We start from the raw sequence: 22,864 nt of genomic DNA on the forward strand, positions 1-22,864 counted from the left end.
TGATTTGGAGGTTAAGGTAAGGTCAAGTTCTACCGTGGAAAAATAAGGAAAGATTCCATTAATTACAGTTGTCCCTAGATTGAATGGGATATGCCTGATGAAGTAAAGAGTTCCCCATCCCTGAAAATATCAAAGCACAACTTATACACAGGAACTTCTGTTCAGGTATGGATTAGACTAGATAGACTTCTGGGGTCTTTTCCAACTGAGATTCTGCAGACTGATAGTTAGGAGCAGGGCACAAACTAAGGAAAGAAAATTAGTCAGGAGACAGTACTAACAACACAAATATTTCTACTCAGGTCTGAAAACTAAGGCACTGGAATAGAAAGGGAAGAGGCAAAAAGATGATAAAAGTCCTCTTCAACAGAACAAGTAGGAGCATAAGAAGCATTCCCTAGAGAAACTGCACTGTTCAGCTATGGAATTGCAGCCTTGGCACAGTGATGCCTTGATTGAGGAGACACGGAGCCAATTCCAGACCTGACCATACTTTACTCCGACCATCTTCTCAACATCCCACTGTTGTCAGCCAAGCATTTCCTTTCCTCAGTCAGTCTTTCAGTCTTAAAAGAGGCCTGCCTATTCACTAAATGGGAGTTGCCTCACTCAAAGTGAGAACTTAAAAAAAGACCTTAGAGTTAGCTTAAGGGTCAAGGTCTCCCATTGCATCCTGGGTCATCTCCAGTCATCCTGATGAATATTTGGCCACTGGATCCAGATGGCTCTGAAGGAGAAAGTGAGGCTGGTGACTCTGCACAGCCCTCCCTCACTCAAATCAAAGTCAATTGCAAAATTGCAAGTCATGTCATCATCTTCCTGATGTCATGATTTTCTTAGAGAACTAAGGACAAATCACAACCTTGTGGGTAGTCCAAGCTGCCTGAATGGGGACCCAGCTGGCCAGTTCCAGTAAGGTGACTCCTCCCCTGAGGGTGTTCTGCCCAAAAGAAGGTAAATTTTGATGGCCAAAAAAGCTACCTAGTTAACTTGAGGCTTACTGGCTAAGATTTCTTTCTCAAAGAACCAAGCCTCAAACTCAATTTACTCTGGATCTCATGAATTGGACAATAGGTCCCTGCCCAAGCACCACTTAATGGTTATTTTTTGGGCCTTCTGATGCCCAGATTTTTTCTCTTTTTAGGCCAGCAATCCTGAGGGTCTTTCCCCTCCTAATCTGAAATTTTTTTTATTAAAGGAGCCATGCCTAGACTCACTTCTAAAAGAGGCCTGCCTATTCACTGAATGGGCGTTGCCTCACTAAAGTGAGAAACTGACAAGATCTTAGTTTAAAAGGGCCAAGGTCTCCCACTGCATCCTTGGCCATCTCCCATCCTCTTGATGAATATCTGGCCACTGGACCCAGATAGTGTAATGTTAATGAAATAGAAAGATCTTCCCTGCCCATTAATTAATAGGTCTAGCATAAAAATCCTGCATATTTCAAAATGTCCAAAACAAAACTTTTTATTCCCCCAACTCATGTCTGTCAAACTTTTTCTTTCTGTCAAAGTTACCCCTGTTTTCCCAGCATCTGAGATTCATAACTTTATTCTAGCCCTTTCCCTCACCCAGCATATCCAAACAATAGTTTTATCATTTGTTTCTAACTGTACATCCTCTCTTCCCTAGATTCAGATAACCAACCACCTTGCTTCAGGCCTTCATTACCTCCTTTTCTCTAGACCATGGTCATAGTCTAATTGGACTTCACTACCTCAAGCCTTACCCCATTCCAATCCATTCTCCACAAAGCTGCCAACATGATTTCACATCACTCCTCTAAACTCCTATGGCTCCTATTTTCTTTTGCTTTTAAAGGCCCTCAACAAACTGGTCCCATCCTATCTTTTCAGTCTCATTTTACACTGCTCACCCTCCTTTCTCCTTGCCTCTACTTCATAGGATCCTTCTCTTCCTTTATGACACAGCTTAAGCACCACCTTCTACACCAAGCCCTTCCTGATATCCCAAATGCTCCTCTCCATTACTTCTATTTATAAATGTGAGCTCCTGAAAAGTAGGTATTGTTTCATCTTTATATCTGAAGCTCAAAGTTAGTCTAACTAAGACAGATGCTCAGTAAATGCTTCCTGAGTTCAGAAATACAAAATGTGTAAGTTTGCAAGAAAACTGCAAAGTTCTATATGAATTGCAAGGGGATTCACTAGAAGATCAGGGAAAGCTTTCTACTAAAGGAGACATTTGAGTTGGGCTATAAAGATTAAAGAACAATTCAAAATGTGTCTCTTTAAAAGTTGAGAGGGCAGTGTCGGGGAGGGGATTCCAGGAAAAGGAAAAAGGGGGGGGGGGGGGAGGGAGGCAGAGCAGAGTGGTAAAATTTGGATATAGTATGGTAGTCCAGTTTAGATGAACTACAGAAAGGAAAGCAATAGGAGGCAAAACTGCAAAAAAAAACAGGTGCCAGATTATAGAAGGCCTTTAAGAGCAAAAAGAAATTCCTAAAGGGTTGAGCATATGGATCCTACTAAGTGAAGAAGCAGCCTGTAGAAGCAGGAAGACCTTGGTGCAGGGAAGTTTGAGAAGGATGGGGAGAGGGAAGAAAAACAGAAAGAGCTGTAAGTGATATAACAAACAGTGCACAACAGATTGAATTTGAGGTGTTGCTGGGCCATTCAGGTCAAGATTTTCTCCAGGTAGTCAGAGACCATTTCCCATCATGTGTACTATTTCTCCTTGGCCCTTTCCCACCTTTCCAATCTTCTGAAATTTTATAATACAGTAACACTGGCCTTCTTGAATTTCCTCACACATGACACCACCTCTTGACTTGAGCTCCTTCTTTTCACTGTCCCCCTACCCCAGTTTTTCATTTCTCATTCTCCTGGCTTTTTAAGATTTAGACTCAGCTAAAATCCTCCCCTCCCCCTCTCTTGCTAGGAGTTTCAGTAGAGAGAGTGCTGGGCCTGGAGTTAGGAAGACCTGAGCAAGTCACTTAATCTCCATCTTAAGTTTCCTTAACTGAGTGAGGATAATAATAGCACCTATCTTATAGGTGCTATCTCATAGTTGGGAGGATCAAATGACAACATATTTATAAAGTGCTTAGCACAGTGCATGGCACACAGTAGGTGCTTAAAAAAAATGTTTGTTTCCTCCCCCTCCTCCCGGAGATAACCTCTTATTTGTGTTCTCTATATCTTATATATACATAGCTGTCTGCATATTGTCTCCCCCATCAGAATGATAGCTCTTTGAGTACGTGAAGGCTCTTAGCAGCCTGATCAATTAGTACAATGCCTGGCACATAGTAGTAAATCAATCAATAACCATTTATTAAGCATTTACTATGTGCCATGAGCTGTGTTGGGGACACAAAAGATAAAAAAAGACAGTCCCTGCCTTCAAGGAGCTGACCAACTAATGGGGGAAGACAACACACAAAAGAAAGCTGCAGGGAGGCACATGGTAGGGGAAGATGGAGAAGCCACAGAAATTCAAAGTGAATGTAGCCAAGTGAGAAATGAGGTCTGTCCTGTCCTGTCCCACCCCTTCCTCAAATGGAGGACTTGATGGCTCTTCCAATTAGAGGGGCAGAATCTATAAGGCAATAAATGCCTACTACATGCCAGGCCCTGTGCTAAGTGCTGGGCACACAAAGAAAAAAGGCAGTTCCTGCCTTGAAGGAGTTCATAATCTAATAGGCAGAGAAGGTACTAAAGAAATGTGAATAACAAGTCTGAATCTTGCAAGATGATTAGATGAGGGCATGGTAGAGAAGTCAAAGAAGGCCAAAATGAGAGTGGCCAGGTAGGAAATGAGATGTCTAAATGTCTGTTGATAGCATGACCCCAAAGAGACATGAGAAGACATCTAATAGGGCCAAAGAAGATACTCCAGAGTTTGGAGGTCCTCAGGTGTAGAATACAGCATATATTTTCAGAATTACTGATCAGTTTTCCTGATTTATTTTTTGTCCCCTTCCTCTTTTTATTTTTTTTCCTTTTAAAAATACTGTTACAGGGGCGGCCAGGTAGCAAAGCGAGTAAGAGCACCAACCCCAGAGTCAGGATGACCTGGGATCAAATCCAGGCTCAGACACTTAGCACCCACCCAGAAACACCTGGCCATGTAATCCTGAGCAAGTTGCTTAACCCCAATTGCTTTAAAAAAAAAAAAATTACTGTTATAGGGGTTGCTAGGTGGCACAGTGAATGGACCACCAGCCCTAGAGTCAGGAGGACCTGAGTTCAAATGTGGCCTCAGACGGCTTGACACACTTACTATCTGTGTGACTCTGGGCAAGTCACTTAACTCCAACTGCCCTCCAAAAAGCAAAAAACAACAATAACAAAAAACCTGTTATAAGGAATGCTCTTTGAGAAGGAGTACTGTGAGAAATTCAAGTGATATAAAATCAAAAGATACTGATTTTAAAAAACAAGCACTTGCTTATGATGGTGATCTCCTCTTTCACCTTAAACATGAGGTTAGTACTTTAGTGCAGGCAAAAAAACCAAAGACAGTATCTTCTGTAGAAAGACAACAAACTTTACACATTTACAGAGCATTTACAATGTTTAAAAGGGGGGGGGGGTGGAGGGGTTAATAAGCCCTTAAAGAACTTAAACTCTAGTTAGGAGAAATGACAAATGAAGAAAAGTAACAATATAGATATAAATAACAGTTCAAGATAAATAGACAACAGAAATGGTACAAGATAGTACTAGACTATTTATAAATTAATTAAAGACAATAATTATGTAAAAGAGCTAGGAGGGATGGAATCAATCAGTTGAGACTTAGATGAAATTTAAGCTAGATCTAGGATAGGTGTGTCCCAATTACAATCTAAAACATCCTGAGAAACTGAGGCAATAAAATCCAACATAATCAATTTATTAGGAATTTCTAATAAACGGGATCCAAGGCTCTTCATCAGTACACAAGGATGCCTCATGGGGTTTTACAGGACTTTTTTATATTCAATAAAGAGAGAACACAAAAGAGCAATCAAAAGTTACAGAATTTTGAATAACATAAGTGTTGTTATTCTCATTGGCTGGAACGTTACACAATAAGTTATGTTTGAGATATTCTGAAAATAGGAGAACAGAAAAGAGGGACCCATTCAGGGAATAGGGAATCAAGCTGATTTGTAATAATAAGCTACTGGCTAAGTTGGGAAGAGTGGTAGTATCAAGCAGTTTCTTTCCTACAGGTTAGAGTATTACAAAGACTAGGACAAGTGGAATGCTTGACATCATGGCATATAAGGAGACTGGTTAAGACTAGTTGAAAAGAGGAACTTATCGCATCAGTTTCTATCTCTGCAGGAGCTCAGCTTTGCAGAAACAGGGAAATTAGCTATGGCCAACTAAGGCCCTGCTATGCAGCATAGGGTCAAGGTCAGACAAGCTTCTATTTCCCCATTACTAAAGTAACTTATCCTAATAGGATTGTAAGGGCAAACCTGCAAAATCAATTAATTAAAAGAAGTAATTGATTACAATTTCATAGGTGGGATTTAGAAAAGTAGAAAATTCTATCCTTTGAAAGGGAATTTCTATGGAATATAAGCTCCAAGAGGACAGGGCCTATTTTTCTTTTCTTTCTGTAAACCCACTGGCCAGCACAATGCCCTACTTATTGTGATTGATAAATACTTCTGGATTGTGTCATTCCAATGAAACTGATCTCCCAAAAATTACCAATAATCTCTTAATTTCCAAATCTAATAGCCTTCATCTAACTTCGTTTTTGACCTCTGCAGCCTTGAACACTATTGATCACCCTCTATGGGTACTCTCCCCTCTTCTGGGTTTTCATGACTTTCTCCTAACCTGTCTGACTGCTACTTCTTAGTATTCACTGCTGGAGTTTCATCCAGGAGACACCCGTGAAATAGCTATTACTCAAGCATATGCTGAGTCTTCTCTTCTTTCTCCATATCAAGGAGTTCTTAAACCATCTTCCCAAAAGGTCTATAAATAGATTTGAGGAGAGAAGTCTGTTAACTCAGTTGGTGAAAAGAAATTACCCTATTTTTATTAATGTCTAGATAAAATTTCATTATTTTCTTCAATTATAAATTAAAAAACAACAATATATTATTCTAAGAAGAGGTCCATAGGACCAAAAGGGTCCATAACACAAAAAAAAGTTGAACCCTCTTTATACTATATGACTTGTTGGTCTCATCAGTTTCCAAGGGTACAATTATCACTTCTATGCAGATGATTTCCAGATCTATAAATCCAGTCCAAATTTTTCTCCTGAGCTCTCCTGTTCATCATGAGCAAAATAGAACTGATTATCTTTCCTCAAAAAATTCTCCTCTTGGGGCGGATAGGTGGCTCAGCGAGTAAGAGCACCGGCTCCAGTGTCCAGATGACCTGGATCAAATCCGAGCTCAGATACTCAGCACCACACCCAGAAATAATAACTGGCCATGTAACCTTGAGCAAGTTACTTAACCCTGATTGCTTAAAAAAAAAAAAATCTCCTCTTCCAAACTTCTCTACTGCTGCCAAAAGCACAACAATCCTCTCAGTTATTCTGGCTCTTAACTTTGCTGTCATCCTCAACTTCTCAACTGCACCCATCTCATTTGTCCAATCTGTTGCCAAGTCTTGTTCTACCTTCACAACAGCTTTCAAATAAGTACCCACCTCTTCACACCTAGATCACTCAAACAGCCTTTCTAACCCTTGCTCAAGAAATTCCAGTGGCTCCCACTACCTCCAAGATCAAATATGCCATCCTCTGTCAAGCTTTTAAAACCCTTTACAATCTGGAACCATCCTACCTTTCTAGTCTTGCACTTTATTTCCCTCTATGTAATCTATGTTCCAGTGGTCCTGGCTTTCTTGCTGTTTCTTGCACACAACCCTCCATCTCCAGCATCTGAGCCTTCCTACTAGTTGATCCAAGCCCGAAACATTCTTCCTTTCACCTCTGTCTCCTAGCTTACTTCAAGACTTTGTTCAAATCCTACCACCTGCAGGAGGCATTTCTTTTTGTCAGCCCCCCCCCACTTTCTCCCTATGAAGATGTTCCATTAAAACTCCATATATCTTAAAGATACTTATTTTGCATGTTGTCAGGAGGAACTGGGTTTGGATAAGGCCTCAGACACTTAACACAGAAAAAAAACTAGCCATGTAACCTTAGGCAAGTTACTTAATCCCAACTGCCCTCCAAAAGGCAAAAAAGAAAAAGAAAAAAAAGAAAGTGAGCTCCTCCAGTGAAAGGAATGCATTTTTTCTCTTCTTTATATTTTCTGGGATTCAGCATAGTTCCTGGCACACACATTAAGAGCTTAATACATGTTTGTTGATTGAATGACCACTGGTAACACTTTTAGCAAGAGCATGGAACAATGAAAATTTGATTACAGTTGAAGTTGAGGGCTTCTGTGCAGAGTCAAGATTGGGAAAGATTATTTGGGCCCAGGTGGTGTCAAGGCCTTGAATATCTAGGATAAAGAATCTGAATTTTATTCAATGGGCAATAGGGATACTAGGCAGACATAGGGAACTTTTTTTTCTTAAACTTTCAAATTATCTAAATCAACTCTTAGGAAGATAAGCAAGATGAACCTGAATGACAAGCCCCAATGGTAAAAGGGAAAACCAATGTGACAATGGTTTTCCAAAAGCACTACAGAGCTGTTATTAAAAGGCAGGTGAAGCCTAATCATATACAGCCTGCAACATTCCAAAACGTGGCCCTAACCAGGTTAAAATGTAATTGGGCAATGTTCCATTTCTGACTTTGACATCACCGATATATAATATCTTCCATAGTAATTCAAAAGTACCTTTTGTCTGTTCCTCAGGATGTGGTTTTATTGGCGAAGGGAATGGTTTCCAGATGAAAAACCTGACAGCAAGAGAACACTGTTCATGCCTCACACACATAATGAGCAACAGTCAACTCCCTAAAGGATCCCTGGCCTTTGGGTACTCTAAGGACTCCATGCTAGACTCTTCTGTAGGACCCTTCATAAACCACATCAGAGATGTGTCAATGGTTACTTTGGCAGTAACCTGTGTAGATGAAACCACTTTACAAATTGAGGCCACAAGAGTCAGTATTGCTCACCCACTATAAGGTCCTTCTTCTAAAGGCATTTTAAGTAAAGGAAGAAAGTCAAACAAAGCTAGAATTAAATCAGAGCTCAAAGAAAGTGAAAGTTTGGAAGCATAAAAATCTTCTCCCTCCACAAAGGTCCAAATTATTAGCAACAACTTTAACCAGTAAAGAGAAAGAATGGGGGCAGAGCCAAGATGGCAAAGTAAACACAAGGACTTATTTGAGCTTTCCCTCAAACCCCTCCAAATACCTGTAAAAAATTTACTCTAAACAAATTCTACAGCTGCAGCCCCCACAAAATGACAAAAGTGGAATACATCTCCAGCTCAAGACAGCCTGGAATGCCAACAGGAAAGGGTAACACCTCGGGCTAAGAGCACGCTGGGGGTAAGTGTAATGGGAATGTAAATTTAAAGATCTTCCCTGCCCCTAGGCTAAAGTGCACCCAGAGCCTGGGGTGGGAGGCTTGTTTTTCAGTAGATATTTCTTGATTGGCCAGTGAGTCAATAAGGTTGTGACATTCTCTGAGCCAGGAGAAGGCTGTATAAAAGCCCTGATGTGTAGCTTTGTTTTGGGGCTCACTTTGAGAAGTGTTCTGTGATTTGATCTGGATTCTGGGAAGCCGTTGTCCAGAGCCCCTGGCTTTGAAACCCAGATGTTGATTGGGTACGGATGTAATGGTTGGACAGTTTGAAATCTTGTCTACTTGATCTGTTTCTGTCTTGATAATTCTGTCTGTATATTCTGAAGTTTGGGGTGCTGACCTCTTTCCCCTGAACTAGGTAAACGATACATGTTTGACTGATTAAAGTAAGCTTGTTAACCCATTTTGAGTTGCTTTCCTTTATCAAAGCAGATCTAAGAACCTGTGTGAGCAGACACCCTGGGGATGCCGGGGTGCTTGCCGCTACAGTAAGCCAGGGTCAGAGCAGGCCTCAAGAGACTGAACTGCTGGCAGCTGTGGTAATTTCCAGACTTCTCAACCTACAAACACCATGAGAACAGCATGGAAGGTCAGTGGGGGGACTTCTGTGGAACCTGGATGAAAGAGGAGCCCTTCATCCAGGCTGAGGCAAAGGAGGTGGCTGCAGTGATGCAGCAGCTTCCAGTACTCTGGGCTCAGAGACTGTGAGGGATCCAGCAGCTGATACAAAACCCCAGAAGCCTAGAATAGTACACTCACCCTCATTGAAAGCAGAGTCCTGCCTTGACAGGGTGTTAGAAAATCAAGTATTTGGATGAGAAGATAAATAAACAGAATAAAAAAAGTCAGACTAGAGTCTTTCTCTGGTGACAAAGAAGATCAAAACATACAACCAAAACACACAACAAAGTCAAAGTTCTCACATCAAAAGACTAGAAGAAAAATGACCAATTCATGGTCACAGGCCATGGAAGAGCTCAAAAAGGATTTTGAAAATCAACTAAGAGAAATAGAGGAAAAATTGGGAAGAGAAATGAGAGTGATGCAAGAAAATAATGAAAAAACATGTGAACTTTCTAAAGGAGACCCAAAAAAATACTGAAGAAAATAACACCTTAAAAATACACTAACCCTTGGGGGTGGCTAGGTGTCACAGTGAGTTAAGCATCAGGAGGACACAAGTTTGGTTCCAGCCTCAGACACATAACACCCATACAAAAAAAACTAGCTGTGTAACCTTGGGCAAGTTACTTAACCCCAACTGCCCTCCAAAAGGCAAAAAAATAAAAATTAAAAAAAAAAAATAGACTAACCCAAATGGTAAAAGAGGTCCAAAAAGCCAATGAGAAGAATGCTTTAAAAAGTGGAATGGGCCAAATGGAAAAGAAGGTCCAAAAGTTCAATGAAGAAAATAATTCCTTCAAAATTAGAATGGAGCAAATGGAAGCTAATGAGTTTATGAGAAATCAAGATAAAACAGAACCAAAAGAATGAAAAAAAATTGAAGACAATGTGACATATCTCATTGTAAAAACCACTGACCTGGAAAAGATCCAGGAAAGCCAATTTAAAAAATGTTTGACTACATGAAAGCCATGATCAAAAAGAGCTTAGACATCATCTTCAAGACATTATTGGGGCGGCTAGGTGGCCCAGTGAATAGAGTCCTGGAGTGAGGAGGGCCTGAATTCAAATCTGGCCTTAGACACCTAACAAAAACTAGCCATGTGACCTTGGGCAAGTCACTTAACCCCAACTGCCCTCCAAAAAGGAAAAAAAAAAGAAACCAAGGAAAACTGCCCTGATATTATAGAACCAGAGGGTTAAAATAGAAATTCTAAGAATCCACCAACTGCCTCTTGAAAAAGATCCCAAAAGGAAAATTCCTAGTAATATTATAGCCAAATTCTACAGGTCAAGGAGAAACTATTCCAAACAGTCAGAAAGAAATAATTCAAGTATTGTGAAAATACAATCAGGATAACACAAGACCCAGCAGCTTCCACATTAAGGGACTGAAGAGCTTAGAATATGATATTCCAGAGGTCAGAGGAATGTAATAGTAATGGAATTTGAAGATCCCCTTATATTGGCAAGTAAACAAGTACTTAGTTTCAAGTTAATTATGTCAAACCTCTGTTAAGAAACAGAAGCTATGAACACCTGCTGCTGATGTAACAGGAAGGGGCTGGAGAGGGAGGAGCTAATACCTTCTATAAGGAAAAACATGAACTGAAAAGTCAGAACTTCTTGGAGCAAGACTGGTGGAAGCTGAGGAGGGAGAGGCCCAGGCTGAAGAAAGTGATTTTGAGAAGGAGCTTATGGTGGCCAACCAGAGGTGCCAGAGGAAGCATGACTGTGGTGTCGATAATTTGTCTGTCTATTTTAGGTCTATGTTCACAGGCAGAAAGTGATCTAGATAAGGGTGCCGGCAATAGGGGTGAATGTTATTGTGGCTTTGTTAAGCCTTGTTTTCCCAGGAACAGGAACTGTGAAGGACTTGAGGTGGATTAGACACTGAACTTCAAGATGAAAAAGGAACTGTAAGGAGAGCTGGACAAGGAACTAGGAGCTGTCTGACTTTGAACTCAGGTGGCAGTTGGTTAGTTTTGGGCAGGAGCTGGGACCATGGAAGAGGAACCATGGAAGCTGAGAGCCTGCCTAGAGTCAAGATGAAAAGACTTCTCCTTGGGTACCTGATGATGACTGAAAAGATTATGATTTACTGTGACCTAGGCGTGAGATGGCCTTTGTACTTTCCACTACCCCTTTAACAGGGTACTGAGTAGTGACTGATGATATTGTAACTTGATTGCATCCCATGGGTGGAGGACTTTGACCTTTGTATTTTGTGTCAATTAAGGAGTCTTGCCTCCTTAAGGGTGACAGAATTAAGGATTTACTAAATGAGTGTTATCTTTTGCTTAAAACTATGTAACCACTTTGATGAAAACTGTGTAGCCATTTTAGTGGTAAGTTGTGAAGTTATAACATTCTGAATGCTGTACTTTGTTTTCTGTGAATGTTTTGCTCTGATTTGTTACTGAATAGAGTTCACTATACTGTGTAATAGGAATCTTGAAAAGCTGTTCACAGCAGCAGTCATCTGAAAAGCTGCTCATGCTTGGCTTTACAAGGAGCTAGGAATAAAACCAAGAATGACCTACCCAGCAAAACCGAGTATAATACTTCAAGGGAAAAAATTGCTATTCGATGAAATAAAGGACTTTCAAGCATTCTTGATGAAAAGACCAGAGCTGAATAGAAAACCAGACTTTCAAATATAAGACTCAAGAGAAGCATGAAAAGGAAAGAGAAATCATAAGGGACTTATTAGAGTAGTTGGAGGAAATAAGTAGATACTAGGTAGACAGATGGCACAGAGTGAGTTGAATATGAAGGGATGATATATAAATAATAAAATTAAAGAGTGAGAGAGGAATATATTGGGAGAAGGAGAAAGGAGGAGACAGAATGGGGTAAATTATCTCACACAAAAGAGGCAAGAAAAAGGTTTCACAATGGAGGGGAAGGGCAAGTGAGAGGGAATGAGTGAACCTTACTGTCAGTGGATTTAGCTTAAGAAGGGAATAACATACACACTTAATTGGGTATCTTATGCTACTGCAAAGTAAGGTGGGGAATGACAGAAGGGAGGGCAGACTGGGGAAGGGGGTAGTCAGAGCAAACACTTGAAAAGGGATAGGATCAAAGGAGAAAACAGAATAAGCAGGGGGTTGGGATAGGATGGAGGGAAATAGTCTTTCAAGACAGGACTATTATGGAAGTGTTTTTGCATGACTATTATGGAAGTGTTTTGCATAACTAAGCATGTATAACCTATACTGAATTGCTGGCCAGCTAAATGAAGGTGGGTGGGAAGGGAAGAAGGGAGAGAATTTGTAACTCAAAAGTTTTAAAAACAAATGTTAAAAATTGTTTTTACATGCAATTGGGAAATAAGATGTACAGGCAATGGGATAGAGAAATCTATCTTGCCCTGGGGTAGGGGGAAGGGTAGAGATGGGGAGAAAATTTGGGACTCAAAATCTTGTAGAAATCAATGTCGAAAACTAAAAATTAATTAGAAAAGGGGGGAAAAGGAGAAATAAAACGTTTCTCAGATATTGCATCATAGAACCATAGCTTTTGAAGGGTATTTTATAGATACACTTCTGAGATTAAGTGATCTATCCAAAGGTCACACAGGTACTAAATGGCAGAGAAGATTCAAATACAAGATCTAGTGAAAATATTGTGGAATTTTAAAACCTGGGTTCAAATCCCTGCTTCTGCTCCTTTCTGTGAGAGATGACTCACAATGAAGTTTCCTCATTTTTTTGTTTTTTTTTTGAGGGCAATTGGGGTTAAGTGACTTGACCAAAGTCACAGGGCTAGTTTTTGTGTTAAGTGTTTGAGGTCGGATTTGAATTCAATTCCTCCTGACTCCAGGGCCAGTGCTCTACTCTGTGCCACCTAGTCGCCCCAGTTTCCTCATTTTTTAACTCCCAGTTACATTCCTATCTCTTCTCCACACTTTGTAAAGCCAGTTCAGTCTCATGAGTAACTAATGATTTCCCCAAATGAGGTAATTTGAAAGAAAACGATACTAGTCCACTTATGATTGGGGGCTTCCAAATTTGGTGAAAGGAAATGCATGATGAAGGATTGTAAAACATAACTTTCTGATAGGGTAAAGATCAGCTATGAATAATTAGGATAATAAAGAACTGAAATTGCATTGCCCAGGGGCGGTCAGGTAGCACAGCTAGTAAGAGCACATCTTGGGATGACCTGGGGGATGACCTGGGGGATGAAATCCCAAATCCGGGCTCTGATACTTAGCACCACACCCAGAAATAACTGGCCATATAACCTTGAGCAAGTTACTTAACCCCTAAAAAAAAAAAAAGAAATTGCATTGCCCAAATTAGTTAACCCCAGTAAATGATTGTGAGCTTGCCTCACCTTGAGGTAGGACAGGTGTGAGGGGCAGGAGTTAGGATTAGGACAAAAGAAGCCTACCAGCTTCCTCAAAAAAGGCTGTGCCCTTTCTCAGGAGAAAGAATAAAGACCTTTTCTGAACTTTTTCATCCCACACATTTCTATTCTATCGATTTAACATCTCTGTATCTCGGATTTCTCTTCTGTAAAAATGAGGGAGGCTTGCCTACATGGTTTCTACAGTCCCTTTCAGCCCCAAATATATAAATATTTACAAATCTAAAGCCCTTCCTACCATGATGCTTCTCATTTGTAAGATCCTTTCTCAGCAATCAAAAAACCTAAATTTAGCAAAGAATAACTCAGTAAAAGTCAACTAGTTCAAAAATTAAGCTTTGTCCCTGTCCAGAATTTTGCTCATATCTGAATAATTTCTCCAATTCATCTGGGGGAGGGTATTCACCAATTTCAGTTGTCCTTGCTATCTGGGAAATCCTTGCTATTATTCAACTCAATGGAGGTAAGGGATCAAGTTTCACCAGAGACAGTTACTGAAGAGTTCATTATATGCTTACAGTACTGATAAAATTCTATTCTGTATTTAAAGGGATAGGAATTAGACCTGTGACTGACTTGGTATAGGGATCTCCTATTCATGAAAATAGGCATCTTTTCTGCAACTTCTTACAAATATACTTAAAGATTTAAGGACCTGGAGCTTATTTTGGTTCCCAAATAAGTTCTGTTCTTATAAATTCCATTGATTTCACTGTTTTATTTCTATGTGATAAGACTTCACAGAAGAATCTAAAAAGTACAAAATATCAGGTGCCATGTGCAGCTTGGAGGACTTTCCCTTATCTTTGATAAGTATCAAAGAGCAGAGTTATTTTACAAGGCCAATGCTAGATAGCTAGATAGATATGATATACTTAAGAAGATAAATCTAATCATGGTGGACTTATATTAAAATGAAGGTTCAGTGAAGTACATCATAAGACTCATCAATTAGAAAATTGGAAGAAAACTCTTAGTACCAGTTAAAAATAGGAAGGGGGGAGGGAGTTAGTGAATAGAGCATTGGCCCTGGAGTCAGAAGAACATGAGCTCAAATCCAGCCTCAGACACTTAACATTTAGTAGTCCTCTGACCTTGTGCAAGTCATTTAACCCTAAGTGCCCTGCTTTCCCCCACTCCAAAAAGAAAAAAAAAATAGCCAAGTGGATCTGTGGAATAGACTAGATAAGAAAAAAACTGAAACCTGAGAGCACAATAGGGAAGAACTGGGGGGGGGGGGGAGGGAAGGGATTCGGTAGCATAGATAACCTTAAAAAAGTAAATGAGATCTGAATATGAATGATCATGTGACAAAATAAAAAACAGAAGAAAACTAGATTAGCTACCTATCACAGATATGGCTAGAGGGAGAGTCCTTGACCAAAAAAGAGTGAACACAAAAGATAAAATGGTTAATTTTGTTTACATAAAATTAAAAAGGTTGTGAATGAACAAAATAAATGCAATTAGGATAAAGCTGTCAAGTGGGGCAAAAATGTTTGCTTCTAATCTCAGATCAGGGCCTGTATCTTAAGATATATAGGGAACTGATATGAATAAGGATGACTGAAAAAAACAAACCCCAACACAGTTGTCGTAAGAATGACAAATTATTAATAACCATATGAAAGATTGATTAAAATTACTAAAAATTAAAGAGAAATGCAAATCAAAACACCTCAGTTTTCATCCCAGGCACCAAACTGGCAAAGATGTTAGAAAGGCTGCAGCAACACAGGGACACTAAATATACTGTTATCAAAGCTTTAATTTGGTCTAACCATTCTGAAAATCAATTTGAAATTATGCCAAGTTACTAAAATGCCCATACCTTTTGACCCAGAGATCCCTTTTATAGGAGTAGGTTAAAAGACAAACGATCCCTCATATACCAAAACATTCATAGCAGTACTTTCCAGGGTAGGCAAAAACTGGAGGGAAAAAAACCCCATTGGGAAAAGGCTAAAAACTGTGGTATATTAATTCAGTAGGATACTACTGTGCCATAAGAAATGGAAAATAATAATTCAGAGAAGCATGGGAAGACACCTATTAATTTTTAAAGAAAAAGGAACCAGGAAAACAATATACACAAAGACCACACAATGTCAATGGAAAGAATTTTTTAAATAATGAGAAAGGATATGTAATTATAATTGAACAAGCTTGTCTCCAAAGAAAAAATGAGAAAATAATACCTCTCTCCTTTTGTAGAGGTGGAAATGACTAAGGGTACTGATTACTGCATACACAATAACTATTAATCAGGTGATGTGTTGATTAGTTTTGATAAACTGTTTTTCTACTTTTAAATTCTTTGTTACAAGTTACAGTTTCCTCATATGTGTAAAAATGAGCTGGAGAAGGAAATGACAAAACACTCCTGTCTCTTTGCCAAGAAAACACCAAATGATATCACAAAGTGTCAGAAACAAGTGAACAACAACTACCATACAATTACAAAATAAATATCTATAGGAATATTACTGATTGCCAGACTCAGATTGCTCAAAGAAGTTCCAGCAGCTCTCTACTGCTGCTGGGTTAAAATAAAAACTCAAATTCTGTTTGACATTTAAAGCCCTTCACAATCCGTCTCCAGACCTTTCTAAGCGTTTTTAGTTGTCTTTACCCATTCTACACTGCCCTTCATCTCAGTGAAGTTACCCACTAAAGAGGGTTGGGTTGCTGCTCTGGAGACCCCAAAATACCAACATGATGGGTCCTGCCGAATGAATTCCACTAGTGTTCTCAGCCAAAGAAAAGAAAAATTTATTAAAAGTTTGCCTGCATTAGACACAGAGTCTGTGCTAGATCCTTCTATGGCGCTCTCAACTCTTCCATGGCACTCTCACAGACATGGAAGACAAGATGAGGTCTTATATACAGAAGGTTGTGGAAGGAATCTAGAGGAGGGGTTTAGGAAGGGTCTTCAGGAGGAGTTAATGAGGTCACTGAGTGATTAAGGGTGGGAGGTAGCCAGTTCAAGGGTGGGAAGTCTAGCAACAGACCTGCCTCATCAAATAGGATGATTCAATCAAGAGTCCAAGGGAGGTTCCCAGAACCTATATCTCAAGGACTCAAAGAGAGCTCAAGGGGGCTCCCAGAGCCCATAACCTCATTATCAGGTCTCCATCACAATCTATTTCTATCTCACCTCATCCTCTCAGAAGTCCTAACTCATTTCAAAGCTCAGCTTCAATGGTCCCATTCTACATATGGCCTTTTCTGATCCCCCAGCTACTAGAGCCCTCATCTCCAAAGATTGTCTGGGAGGAAAGATCAGGGACTTTTTTGTTTTTCTTTGTATCTTCAACACCTGGCACAATGCCTATAACATAGTAGGTGATTAATGAATGTTTCTAACTAGGAATAAAACTCTACCTACTTACTGTTCTTAAGATTCTACAATATGTCCTTTGGAAAATGACATTATATAGCAATCCTCTTTTTAAAGTGTACTTAAGTTCTCTCATTTAAAAAATTCCTTTCTGGAGTGGCTAGGTGAAGTAGTGAATAGAGCACCAGCCCTAGAGTCAGGAGGACCCGAGTTCAAATCCAGCCTCAGACACTTGAGACACTTACTAGCCCTGTGACAGTGGGCAAGTCACTTAGCCCCAATTGCCCTCCAAAATAAAAAAGTAAAAAATTCCTTTCTAATAGACTATTGGCATATTTCAATGGTATCTTTTCTCCAGAAGGGGTTAGAAAAATTCAGCTATCTAACCATATGTACAAAGAAACAGAGGAAGAACACAATAAGGTACATCTTTTCTTATCAAGAACCTGGCAGTAAGGGAAGGCCCCGGAGTCAGGAGGACCCTTGAGTTCGGTTCTGGCCTCAGACACAACACCCACACACCGTGTAACCCTGGGCAAGTTACTTAACCCCAATTGCCCTACAAAAACCAAAAAAATAAAAATAAAATTAACAAAAAAAGAACTTGGCAGTAGACTGTAGCACTTTTAAAGAAAAATAATTTGGAATATATAATCTACTGGGAGCAAAAATGTCATCATAAAGAACAAAATAGATGAGGATTTTCCACAGCCTAGAGGCTTACTTTAACTGTATTTTCTTCAATGTAAGTGTCTGGAAGGCTTCTAGATATGAGAAACAAAGGTTGTGGGGTTCACAGGACTTTCCAGGCAGGGAGATCTACTTGTTGATCCATTCTCACAGAAAGAACTCAGAAACAGTGGACAGAGGAAGCCATTTATTACACTTTAAAAGCCAGAGAGGTGTTCACTAGGAACATTCACACTCCATACAGAAACAAAACAATCTTAAATATCCTTAGGGTATTCTGACTCCTCCCCTCAGAGTTGGGATTGGTTCAGACTCAAGGTTACTACTCTTCCTTACACTCCCATTCTACATGTCCTCATTACATATTCCCTCTCCCAGATAATATATCCCATGATAAGAAAATAATATTAATGAGATTAATTGATCAGGCACAATAGTGAGGACACTGGTGAGCAGGGCAACACCTCTCAGGTTTGAACCAGATGTCCTATCCCAACCTTTCAGATCCCTCCTGGCATCAGGATAGCCATTGCCTAGGCAAAATAAGATAAGCAAGTTTCCCACACAGCTTGAGAGTGTTAATTATCTCCCAATAACACCTTATGGGAGCAAAACAAGATACTATAATATCCCCTCTTACATACAAGGATCACAATATCACATGCCTTTAGAAGGTACTACAGGTTGGTGGAAGTAAAAAAAAAAAAGTAGAGGCACACAGACAGGATGCCTCCTGCTAATACAGTAATATGTACATACAAGCCCTAACAGAACTTAAGTCTTCTGGGTAGTCTTTTTTATTTTAAAGCAATCGGGGTTAAGTAACTTGCTTAAGGTTACACAGCCAGTTATTTCTTGGTGTGGTGCTGAGTGTCTGAGCCCGGGATTCGATCTCCACGTCATCCCGCCACTGGAGCCAGTGCGCTTACTCGCTGAGCCACCTGGCCGCCCCGGGTAGTTTTGAAAGAGGTGAAAGTTGTTGCTTTTCACTAACTCAAAAGCTGCTTCTCAAATTTAGGATTCTCAAGGTTTGGCTCCCAAGAAACACCTAAATTTACAAAAGGTCAAAAAGAAAAGGCATCTTCTTCTATACTCTTACACAAAACAGGGCAATTCTTTCCAAAGGAGGTAGTTACAAAACCTAAACAGTCACTGGAGACGCCAATTATCAGACAAAAGGCTAAATAGTGAAATACAATTCAAGCCTAATCCACCAACTACTCCAAGCCTCAAAGCCTCAAGGTATGGCTCAGTTCACGCTATGGACCAGTCGGTAAAGGTAAAGAAACACTTGGGCTTTCCCACCAACTACTTTTTAATTTAAAGTACTTGAAAAATAAAAATTACTAGAGTCTCCAGGTCCCTTTTCAGCTCTAAATCAAAGTTCCAAAGATCAGCAGAAAACAAGGTCACCATCCAATGAGGGAGGGAAAGCAGAGGGAGCTTCCCAAGGTTCGTAGATTTAGGGCTGGAAGAAGCCATCAAATACAACTTCTCTTGATTTATAGACTATGAAACTGAGACTGAAAAAAGGTCGAGGGACTTGCTCAGGGTCAACCAGCTAGTGTCTAAGGTGGGATTCAGGTCTTCCTCACTCCCAAGGCTGACAAAACTTAAGCACAAGTTTTTAGTGGAAAATAAGTCTGTAAATGTAGGGGGAGGGGCAGGAAACGTAGTAAAATGAACGAATGAAAAGTTCGAAAAGTTCATTTCCTTTTTCTATTTCATTTGCCTTGGAAATGATTCTTCTAATGTAACATGGATGGCATTTTATTTCGAAATTTCGTTACCAGTTGCTAACATTAAGTACATCAAGCAAGAGAACTTCGGTTTCTCAAGCTTTTCGTCTTAACGCTTCTTCAATACGAGCCTGCCACTGTGCTATAAACGCCGGAGATACAAAAGAAAGGCGACGATTTAGTAAATCTGTCCTCAAGGAGCTCACGGTCTAACTGGGGATACCACACGAACACAAGTACGTACCTGTCAAGTCAACAAGCATTTACTAAACGCTTTCCAAATGTCAGGCAAAAGACAGTACCTGCTCTCCAGAAGTTCACGTGAGGTAGACAACATGCAAATTATGTACAAACTACAATTGCATCAGTTGGAGATAATCTGCCGTGGGAAGGCGGAGGAGAGGGGAACTGAATTCCAGAACGTTACTCAAACTTCAAATTTTCTTCTAAGATGCATAAACTTGCATTTGCTACAAAAATCCATAACTGGAAAACAGCAGTGCCTCCCCACCCCGTGAGAAGGGCGTTCAATGCCACCTATGCCCCACCCCTTTTCTTTTACAGAATATCGGGTAATAACAATACCCCGTAAAGTAGCCAAAGCTCCGCCCCTCCTCCCCCACAGCCGCAGGGCCACATTCCTCCCCTTTAGTGGGGACCCAAGGCCCCCCCCCCCCCCCGCCAACTATTACCAGCGAAGCGCGCCGCCGGCCCCCCCCCCCGCGTCTGCCGCTGCCCGCACGTGCTGGGGGCCCGACCACCACACCGGCCGTTTCCGGCTCGGGATTCGCCTGCGCCGCGCGCGCTCCACGAGCCCCGCCCCCTCCAGGGGTCTGCGCGCGGGAATGGACCGAGGGTTGGGGGAGCAGTGGGGGAGGGGGTGGGGGGGGTGTCTCCCGCGCGCCGGGCTCCTAACGGCTCCATTCCCATCGGCCGAGCGCCTTCCCGCCCCCTCAGTGTCACCAGACACATACTCTCTTATACACACACTCACACACACAAACACACACCCCTCCCTCCTTACCTCAGAGCAGCGTCGACTCAACCCGTGGGGAATCGGTGTCGCGCCGCTAGCGCGTCGCAGGAGGCTAAGGACGGCGAGGAGGAGGGTGAACTATGTAAGCCAGGAAGAGCGTCGGCCGCGCCTAGCGCCTGGTGCCCCTCCTCACCTAGGCTAGGCTAAACGAAGCTCCCCCGGGCCCAGCCAATCGTCCCAGCTCCGCGGAACAAAAGAGCCCCGTACTCAGCTCTGCCCGCCGCGCGCAACGCGCAGGCGCCGCGACCCAACCCGGGGCAGTATGGAACTTGAAGTCGTTCCCAGACTACAACCCCCAGGGTGCTGCGAGGGAAGGAACGTGGTGACGTCACCCGACGAAACCCCCAGCTCCCCATAGCGGCTCCAGGGACTAGTAGTGTCTGATTGGATTATGGCACGTGTAATCAACTCATCTAGCAACAAGCATTTATTAAGCGTCTAGAGACCAGGCAGGTTGCTAGGGATACAGTGAGAGAGTGAAACAGTCCCTTCCCTCGCCAAGATCTAGACACAGAAGCATATTCACATATGCGTTTGAACCAGTCCTCTGTATTCAAACATCTTGGCAGTTCTCTGTGATTTCTAAATTAAAATTTGTATTAATTACTGTACTTATAAATTAAGAGTTATTATACTATTATAACCTAGAATGCACATTTATTAAGATATAAATCTAAGAGATTTGTCTGAAATGTTGGGAGGTTAAGCAACTTTTCGGGGGGGGGGGGGGGAAGGAGGGGCGGGTCAGAAGAATAATTTAAACCTAGGTCTTCTGACTTTGAGATCAGCTTGCTCCCTACTCAGCAACACCGCCCCTCGAAGTAAAAAATGTATACAAAGTAACCACAAAGTAATCAAGTAACCACAAGATAATTTAGGGCGCAAGGCATTACCAATTGGACAGGATCAGAAATGGCTGGGATCAGAAACACATGAGGGTTGAGCTGAGTTTCTCTGCAACTGAGTTTTAGAATTTCCTTTGATGGAAGCTAGAAATTCTTTTGAGTCTCAGAGGTGAACAGGGAATCCATTTCAAGGAAAAGGGCGGGAGGACTGTGGAGAAGAGAATGTTGTTGATGAAGAACAAGCCCAGTTTGGTGGGTATAGAATTCTAGATGAGTGGGAAGGGGGGGGTAATGTGTAGTAAGTTTGGTAAAGTAGTTTGTAACCTGGTTGTAAAGGGCTTTAAATGTCAAATAGAGTTTGTAGGGGATAGGTACTGGACTATGAAGGCAATTATGATTTACAACTCTGCCACCTAGGCAGGCAGAATATGGTGCATTAAATATTACTGGATAATCTTTTTATCTTTATCTTTGATTGATAAATAATGGAACTGAAAGCCCACGGAGCATCAAAAAGTTCATCTTTTTTTTTTCCCTCTGTCTGTCACAAGTGATGAGGTACAGGCTCAGGGAACCCCCTAGAACTCTGAATGAATCTTCCCATTTGATGATGCATTTGCCTGAGGCCATAAACCTTTCATTGTGGCTCAGCCCAAATCTTTGTTACTAGCCTAGCCCTCCTTTGTCTAGCTACTTCCTACCCTAGATCCTCCCAAAATATGTACACACCCTTTAACTAGTCTAGTCCTCCATTGCCTCATCTCCAGGTAGCCTCTAGCTACTTCCCACCCTTAATCTCTTGTCACTGGAGTTTGCTATATATAAGACCCCCATCTTGCCCCCATGAAAAGAGGAGGCCAGAGAATTCTGTGTCAGATTATTCTGGCCGGCTTGTCCAATAGAAGCATCACAGATGCCGAAGCTCCTTAAGAGTCTCTCATTATGGTGAACTTTTAATAAACTTTGCTTTTCTTTGGCTAAGAGAAGACTTGAGTCATTTGGCAGCACCCGGCATGTTGGTATTTTGGGATCTTGCACACCCCTAAACCCTATATCTCATCACAAGTATATTTTTTCCACTAGACTTTCTTCGTTTTCTTCCCCATTCCAAGGTTAATCTGTGCTCTTGATCTCTCTCTTCCACCCCACTCCATCTAAGATAGCAATCTCTCAATTACTCCTCCTTCTTACACATTGCTCCCAATATTCATTGAGATCTATCCAGACTTGTTTTCTTACTGTGCCTTATCCATGACATTCACTCTCCAGACTTTCATGGCCTTCTTTCAGAATACCCAATTTTATTTAAGATTTAGCTCAAGTTCTGATGGGGTACCTGGGGTCTAGGTCAATTTGTGAAACCAACTTGTAAAACCAGTCTGTGAAGTTGTAACTGCAACTTGTCCTTTCCCACCCTTGAGATCTGCCCCTTCTCCCTATCCCACACTCCACCTAGGCAACACCCTGTGACCCGTTTGTTCTTACTTAATCTCTTCATTTCTTCTGGGCCTGGCCCACACCCTCCTTTATCCTTGCCTTTTGTCTCCTTCGACCTGGCCCAAATCTTATCTAAACTATCTATTCACATGCTCCTCTTGGTCAGCTCTGACCTTTGTCTATGCACTGAGGCCCCTCCCATCTGGTCAGCCCTGACAATGGCAGCCCTACCCTTTAAAGGTTAAAACATGTACCCATCTCACTTGCAGGTCCCCTAAAGGACTCTTGCTCAAT

General features: G+C 41.2%; 1 protein-coding gene across 2 annotated transcripts in view; it reads right to left on the reverse strand.

The window, feature by feature from the left end:
• Positions 1-20,558, reverse strand: part of CBX1 (chromobox 1) — a 43,170-nt gene extending 22,612 nt beyond the window's left edge. For both annotated transcript variants that reach the window (XM_069064331.1, XM_069064329.1), the window contains exon 1: positions 20,277-20,558. The gene's annotated coding sequence lies outside the window, so the exon portion shown is untranslated. The remainder of the gene's footprint in view (positions 1-20,276) is intronic.
• Between the last annotated feature and the right edge of the window lie 2,306 nt (positions 20,559-22,864).

The sequence above is a fragment of the Petaurus breviceps genome, unplaced genomic scaffold, assembly GCF_028583685.1.
Source record: "Petaurus breviceps papuanus isolate PSGF00001 unplaced genomic scaffold, PetGlider_PUasm1.0 90630, whole genome shotgun sequence".
NCBI classification, from domain to species: Eukaryota; Metazoa; Chordata; class Mammalia; order Diprotodontia; family Petauridae; genus Petaurus; species Petaurus breviceps.